The sequence below is a fragment of the Lucilia sericata genome, unplaced genomic scaffold (genome assembly GCF_015586225.1).
Source record: "Lucilia sericata isolate MDLA Ls3-8-SP2 unplaced genomic scaffold, ASM1558622v1 Contig001738F_arrow, whole genome shotgun sequence".
Taxonomy (NCBI): Eukaryota; Metazoa; Arthropoda; class Insecta; order Diptera; family Calliphoridae; genus Lucilia; species Lucilia sericata.
Window position 1 is genome coordinate 60,001 of NW_023995642.1, and position 6,298 is coordinate 66,298.

Here is a 6,298-nt window from a genome sequence, read left to right on the forward strand (position 1 = left end):
CCTAGTCTTTGAATTTAGCAAGGACCTATAACACATACACCAATAGTTCGTTGGAACAAGAAGAATTCAAAAATTTCAAGCAATATTTTTGATTCCCTAATATTTCACCTTATCCCAAAAAATTTACCAATATACTAACGATTTATCAACCACATTACCTTAACTTACAATCATACATAATAAATACTTGCTGTATTCGTAAATACAACTAAAGACAATTGTTTTGGATTGGATACAGTACAGAGATACTTCAAAAAATAATAAGAAAAGCTAAAACAAAACATCATACCAAACTTTAAAGCCAATAATAGTTCAGCTCCTTAGAAAATTTCGTAAAAACTTCAAAATAGTCAGAGTTGAGGCAGCCTGCCGCTGATGCTTTTGCATATTTTCAATACAACAACAACATCAAAAGATAAACAAGAATTTTTCTTCAATTTTGCTAAACTCTGCCAGCCAGCCAGACAAGAAAAGCTGATTTTCTTAGCAAAATTAAAAAAAAATGTTTAACAATAGTTATTGCTGCTTTACTTCTGCCAATGGTGTTGTTTAAGCTGTTTTATTGTTGCTGTTGTTACTTTTTGAAATCAGCCGGGGTCTTAGTTGAAGTGGAAGTAGTACAATCTGTAAATACAACAAAATAAAGTAAAAGAACAATTGTTATTGATGATTTATAAACATTTATCAAAGTGATATATGCTAAAATAAATATACTATACATACACATATACATACATACAATTACAACAAAACGATAAATAAGAAAACAACACACATTTACATAAGTACTTTAAAAAAGGAACAGGAAGACTTTTACTTAAAGTCAGTCTTCGTCGTCGTCGTCGTCTGACAATATGCGACAAACAAACTTTATTTATCCATTCAACCAGCCCAGATTGAAATTCAAATAAAAGATTAAAGTTTAAAGATACTTTTGTATTTTTTCCTATTGTTGTTGTTGTTGGGATATTGCCCCATTCATACAACCACTTGAGTATTGAAATAGGGAATAGAAAAATGTTATAGAAAATATAAAAAAAAGAAATTATGAAAATATTGGTTCATTTTGTATTTGTATGATTTTTTTTTCTATTTATTCGTTTGTAAGTTCTCTCCTTTGTTTAATATTGTATTTAGATTTCTTTTAGTTTTTTTTTTTCTATTCCATGTACAGAGTATGTCCCTAGATATTAGGTTATAAATAGAGAGAAAGAAAAAGAAATGGTATACAAAAAAAAATTACCATTTCCCTAAAAATATGTATATTTTACGTGCTGATAATGACCTCTCGGTATTGTAATTCCTATCAAAGGTCGGAAATGTAAAAAACAAACTGTGAACACACTTAAAGAATTGAATGCTAAAGAGTATAATTAATAAATTAAGGCACGTACAATTTATATATATATTATAGCTGATCTCAGAATTTAAAATTTTAAAAAAGTTATCTCAAAGCAGATAACAGATGTTAAATTAAACCCTTTCTGGCGACATAACCAATTTTACAAAGTAAGATAACTTAATAGAAATGTTATATATAATCTAGTCAATAGCATAGTCTAAAGTCTAGTCTATAGTGTAGTCTATAGTCTAGTCTATAGTCTAGTCTACAGTCTAGTCTATAGTCTAGTCTATAGTCTAGTATATAGTCTAGTCTATAGTCTAGTCTATATTCTAGTCTATAGTCTAGTCTATAGTCTAGTCTATAGTCTAGTCTATAGTCTAGTCTATTGTCCAGTCGGCGACATAACCAATTATACATGTATGTATATAGTCTCATCTATAGTACAGTCTAGCCTAGTTTAGAGTCTAATCTATAAACTAGTCTGGTCTAAAGTCTAGTCTATAGTTTAGTCTATATTCTAGTCTATAGTATAGTCTATAGTCTAGTCTATAGTCTAGTCTATAGTCTAGTCTATAGTCTAGTCTATAGTCTATTCTATGGTCTAGTATTGAGTCTAGTCTATAGTCTAGTCTGTAGTCTAGTCTGTAGTCGAGTCTGTAGTCTATTCTATAGTCTAGTCTATAGTCTAGTCTGCAGTCTAGTCTATAGTCTAGTCTATAGTTTAGTCTATAATCTAGTCTATAGTTAGTCTATAGTCTAGTCTATAGTCTAGTCTAGTCTATAGTCTAGTCTAGTCTATAGTCTAGTCTATAGTCTAGTCTATAGTCTAGTCTATAGTCTAGTCTATAATCTAGTTTATAGTCTAGTCTATAGTCTAGTCTATAGTCTAGTCTATAGTCTAGTCTATAGTCTAGTCTATAGTTTAGTCTATAGTTTAGTCTATAGTTTAGTCTATAGTCTAGTCTATAGTCTAGTCTATAGTCTGGTCTATAGTCTAGCCTATAGTCTAGTCTATAGTCTAGTCTATAGTCTAGTCTATAGTCTAGTCTATAGTCTAGTATATAATCTAGTCTATAGTCTAGTGTATAGTCTAGGCTATAGTCTAGTCTATAGTCTGGTCTATAGTCTAGTCTATAGTCTAGTCTTTAGTCTAGTCTATTGTCTAGTCTTTAGTCTAATCTATAGTCTAGTCTATAGTCTAGTCTATAGTCTAGTCTATAGTCTAGTCTATAGTCTAGTCTATAGTCTAGTCTATAGTCTGGTCTATAGTCTAGTCTATAGTCTAGTCTATAGTCTGGTCTATAGTCTGGTCTATAGTCTAGTCTATAGTCTAGTCTATAGTCTGGTCTATAGTCTAGTCTATGGTCTAGTCTATAGTCTAGTCTATAGTCTAGTCTATGGTCTAGTCTATAGTCTAGTCTATAGTCTAGTCTATAGTCTAGTCTATAGTCTAGTCTATAGTCTAGTCTATAGTCTGGTCTATAGTCTAGTCTATAGTCTAGTCTATAGTCTAGTCTATAGTCTGGTCTATAGTCTAGTCTATAGTCTAGTCCTATAGTCTAGTCTATAGTCTAGTCTATAGTCCTAGTCTATAGTCTGGTCTATAGTCTAGTCTATAGTCTAGTCTATAGTCTAGTCTATAGTCTAGTCTATAGTCTAGTCTATAGTCTAGTCTATAGTCTGTCTAGTCTAGTCTAGTCTAGTCTATAGTCTAGTCTATAGTCTAGTCTATAGTCTAGTCTATAGTATAGTCTATAGTCTAGTCTATAGTCTAGTCTATAGTCTAGTCTATAGTCTAGTCTATAGTCTAGTCTATAGTCTAGTCTATAGTCTAGTCTATAGTCTAGTCTATAGTCTCTAGTCTAGTCTATAGTCTAGTCTATAGTCTGGTCTATAGTCTAGTCTATAGTCTAGTCTATAGTCTAGTCTATAGTCTGGTCTATAGTCTAGTCTATGGTCTAGTCTATAGTCTAGTCTATAGTCTAGTCTATAGTCTAGTCTATAGTCTAGTCTATAGTCTAGTCTATGGTCTAGTCTATAGTCTAGTCTATAGTCTAGTCTATGGTCTAGTCTATAGTCTAGTCTATAGTCTAGTCTTTAGTCTAGTCTATAGTCTAGTCTATAGTCTAGTCTATAGTCTGGTCTATAGTCTAGTCTATAGTCTAGTCTATAGTCTAGTCTATAGTCTGGTCTATAGTCTAGTCTATAGTCTAGTCTATAGTCTGGTCTATAGTCTGGTCTATAGTCTAGTCTATAGTCTAGTCTATAGTCTAGTCTATAGTCTAGTCTATAGTCTAGTCTATAGTCTAGTCTATAGTCTGGTCTATAGTCTAGTCTATAGTCTAGTCTATAGTCTAGTCTATAGTCTAGTCTATAGTCTAGTCTATAGTCTAGTCTATAGTCTAGTCTATAGTCTAGTCTATAGTCTAGTCTATAGTCTAGTCTATAGTCTAGTCTATAGTCTAGTCTATAGTCTAGTCTATAGTCTAGTCTATAGTCTAGTCTATAGTCTAGTCTATAGTCTAGTCTATAGTCTAGTCTATAGTCTAGTCTATAGTCTAGTCTATAGTCTAGTCTATAGTCTAGTCTATAGTCTAGTCTATAGTCTAGTCTATAGTCTAGTCTATAGTCTATCTATAGTCTAGTCTATAGTCTAGTCTATAGTCTAGTCTATAGTCTAGTCTATAGTCTAGTCTATAGTCTAGTCTATAGTCTAGTCTATAGTCTAGTCTATAGTCTAGTCTATAGTCTAGTCTATAGTCTAGTCTATAGTCTAGTCTATAGTCTAGTCTATAGTCTAGTCTATAGTCTAGTCTATAGTCTAGTCTATAGTCTAGTCTATAGTAGTCTATAGTCTAGTCTATAGTCTAGTCTATAGTCTAGTCTATAGTCTAGTCTATAGTCTAGTCTATAGTCCTAGTCTATAGTCTAGTCTATAGTCTAGTCTATAGTCTAGTCTATAGTCTAGTCTAGTCTATAGTCTAGTCTATAGTCTAGTCTATAGTCTAGTCTATAGTCTAGTCTATAGTCTAGTCTATAGTCTAGTCTATAGTCTAGTCTATAGTCTAGTCTATAGTCTAGTCTATAGTCTAGTCTATAGTCTAGTCTATAGTCTAGTCTATAGCTAGTCTATAGTCTAGTCTATGGTCTAGTCTATAGTCTAGTCTATAATCTAGTCTATAGTCTAGTTTTTATTTCAAAAGGCAAATTATTTCCTTCAAACGCATGTATTTTTCTTTAAGTGTATATATTTTCAAAAAAAATTTTTTTTGATTTGTGTGTGCTGATAACGTCCAAAATAAAATTAGTTGTTTTTTTTTTATTTCTCAATTTTATTTCTTCAGTTTGTTGGTTTGAACACTAAGTGACAGTTGTTGCATATTTGTTGTTCATTATTTAAAATACAATAAAATTAGAAAAAAAATGAATTTCAAAAATAGATAATAAAAAAGGGTCACTTGGAATACTAGATTTTTCCTACTTTAGCTATACAAATTTCTTTTCCAGAGCAAATTGTTAAATGTTTTCACTTTAATATCGTTAATTTTTCTACGTTTGTATCGTTTTTTTAGATTTCTTTTTTTTTAAAGAACCTTTGACCCTTACACCCAACCTCTAAAAGAAAGTACACACACAGCTGTAAGGGATTTGATTTTCATTCAGTTCAGTTGGATGCCCTGGCTAAATAGTGGCTGGTTTGTTGTTATACAACACTCATTTAGAGATAATAATCCTTTATAATGGTTCCTCTTAGAGAACACAGACACATTCGAATGGACAAAATCTAGTGCCCAGCAGTTTAACAGTGTAGGGCAGTACTTTTGACAAATGTCTATCTAATGTCTAATTTGACTAATTTGTACTCATAGTATTGCAGATAAGAACAAATTGACATTTTAGTGTGTTCGTATGTAATCTAACTGGAAGTTAATCGTTACCTTAGTGTCTCTAGGTAATCTGGAATATAAACTGATTTTGTGCACAATTCTTTAGGAAGTCTATAGTGTACTTAAAGTCGTTAAATAATTAGTGACATGGCTAACTCCCCGAACAGCTGGGTTCAGTTTGAAGGTAACACAGAAATACAGAGCTTAGTAAGGAGATTGCCGCGCGCCTAATTGTGTTACATGGAAAATGAAAAATATGTTTTATTAAAACACATTAAATATTTTTATTTTTTACAAATTTGTAGCTCTTTTCGTTTTTGTTGTCTTTCTGTGTTTTTGTTTATACTTAGAAAATTTGCATGAAAAATTCATTTATTACCAACTAAATGGCTTGATTAAAAACAACAACAACAACATCAACAAAATGCCCAACATTTCGTACAGAAAAACAAAGAGTTAATGAGTTAAATATTATGAGAAACAAACAAAAACAAAATACGCTGCTGCTCAAATAAAATCATGAAACACTAGATAGAATTATTATAATTTATTTAAAAAACAAGATACAAAAAAAATCATTCTAAGAAATCTTTTCTTTTCTCCTTTTCTTTAACATCAACATTAAATGTGGACCAGTGAGAAAAAAAGGTTAATGGGTTTTTAAAGAGACACATACCCGTGCACACACACAAACAGAATAGAATGAAGACAAACATTTTGAAAATTTTATTAAGGACAATTTCAATTTAACACTTTAAAAATAAGAAAAATGTGACAAAAATTAAAGTAATTACCAAGAGTTGTGTTGTCATTAAATTATATATATTATATAAATGTCTATAAATTAAAAGTTAATGAAAATAATAAATTAAATGTGCAACAAAAGTTGAATTTAAGGTACCATTAGAAAGAATTTTAAATCCAAAAAGAATATAAATTATTTTTTTACTACGTTTTAATTAAAGATTTTGCAACTTCTTGAGATAAGCAAAAGTTGGTTCTGAATTTATTATGTACTCCTCCTCAGATAGATAGAGATAGATAGATAGATAGATAGATAGTCGAT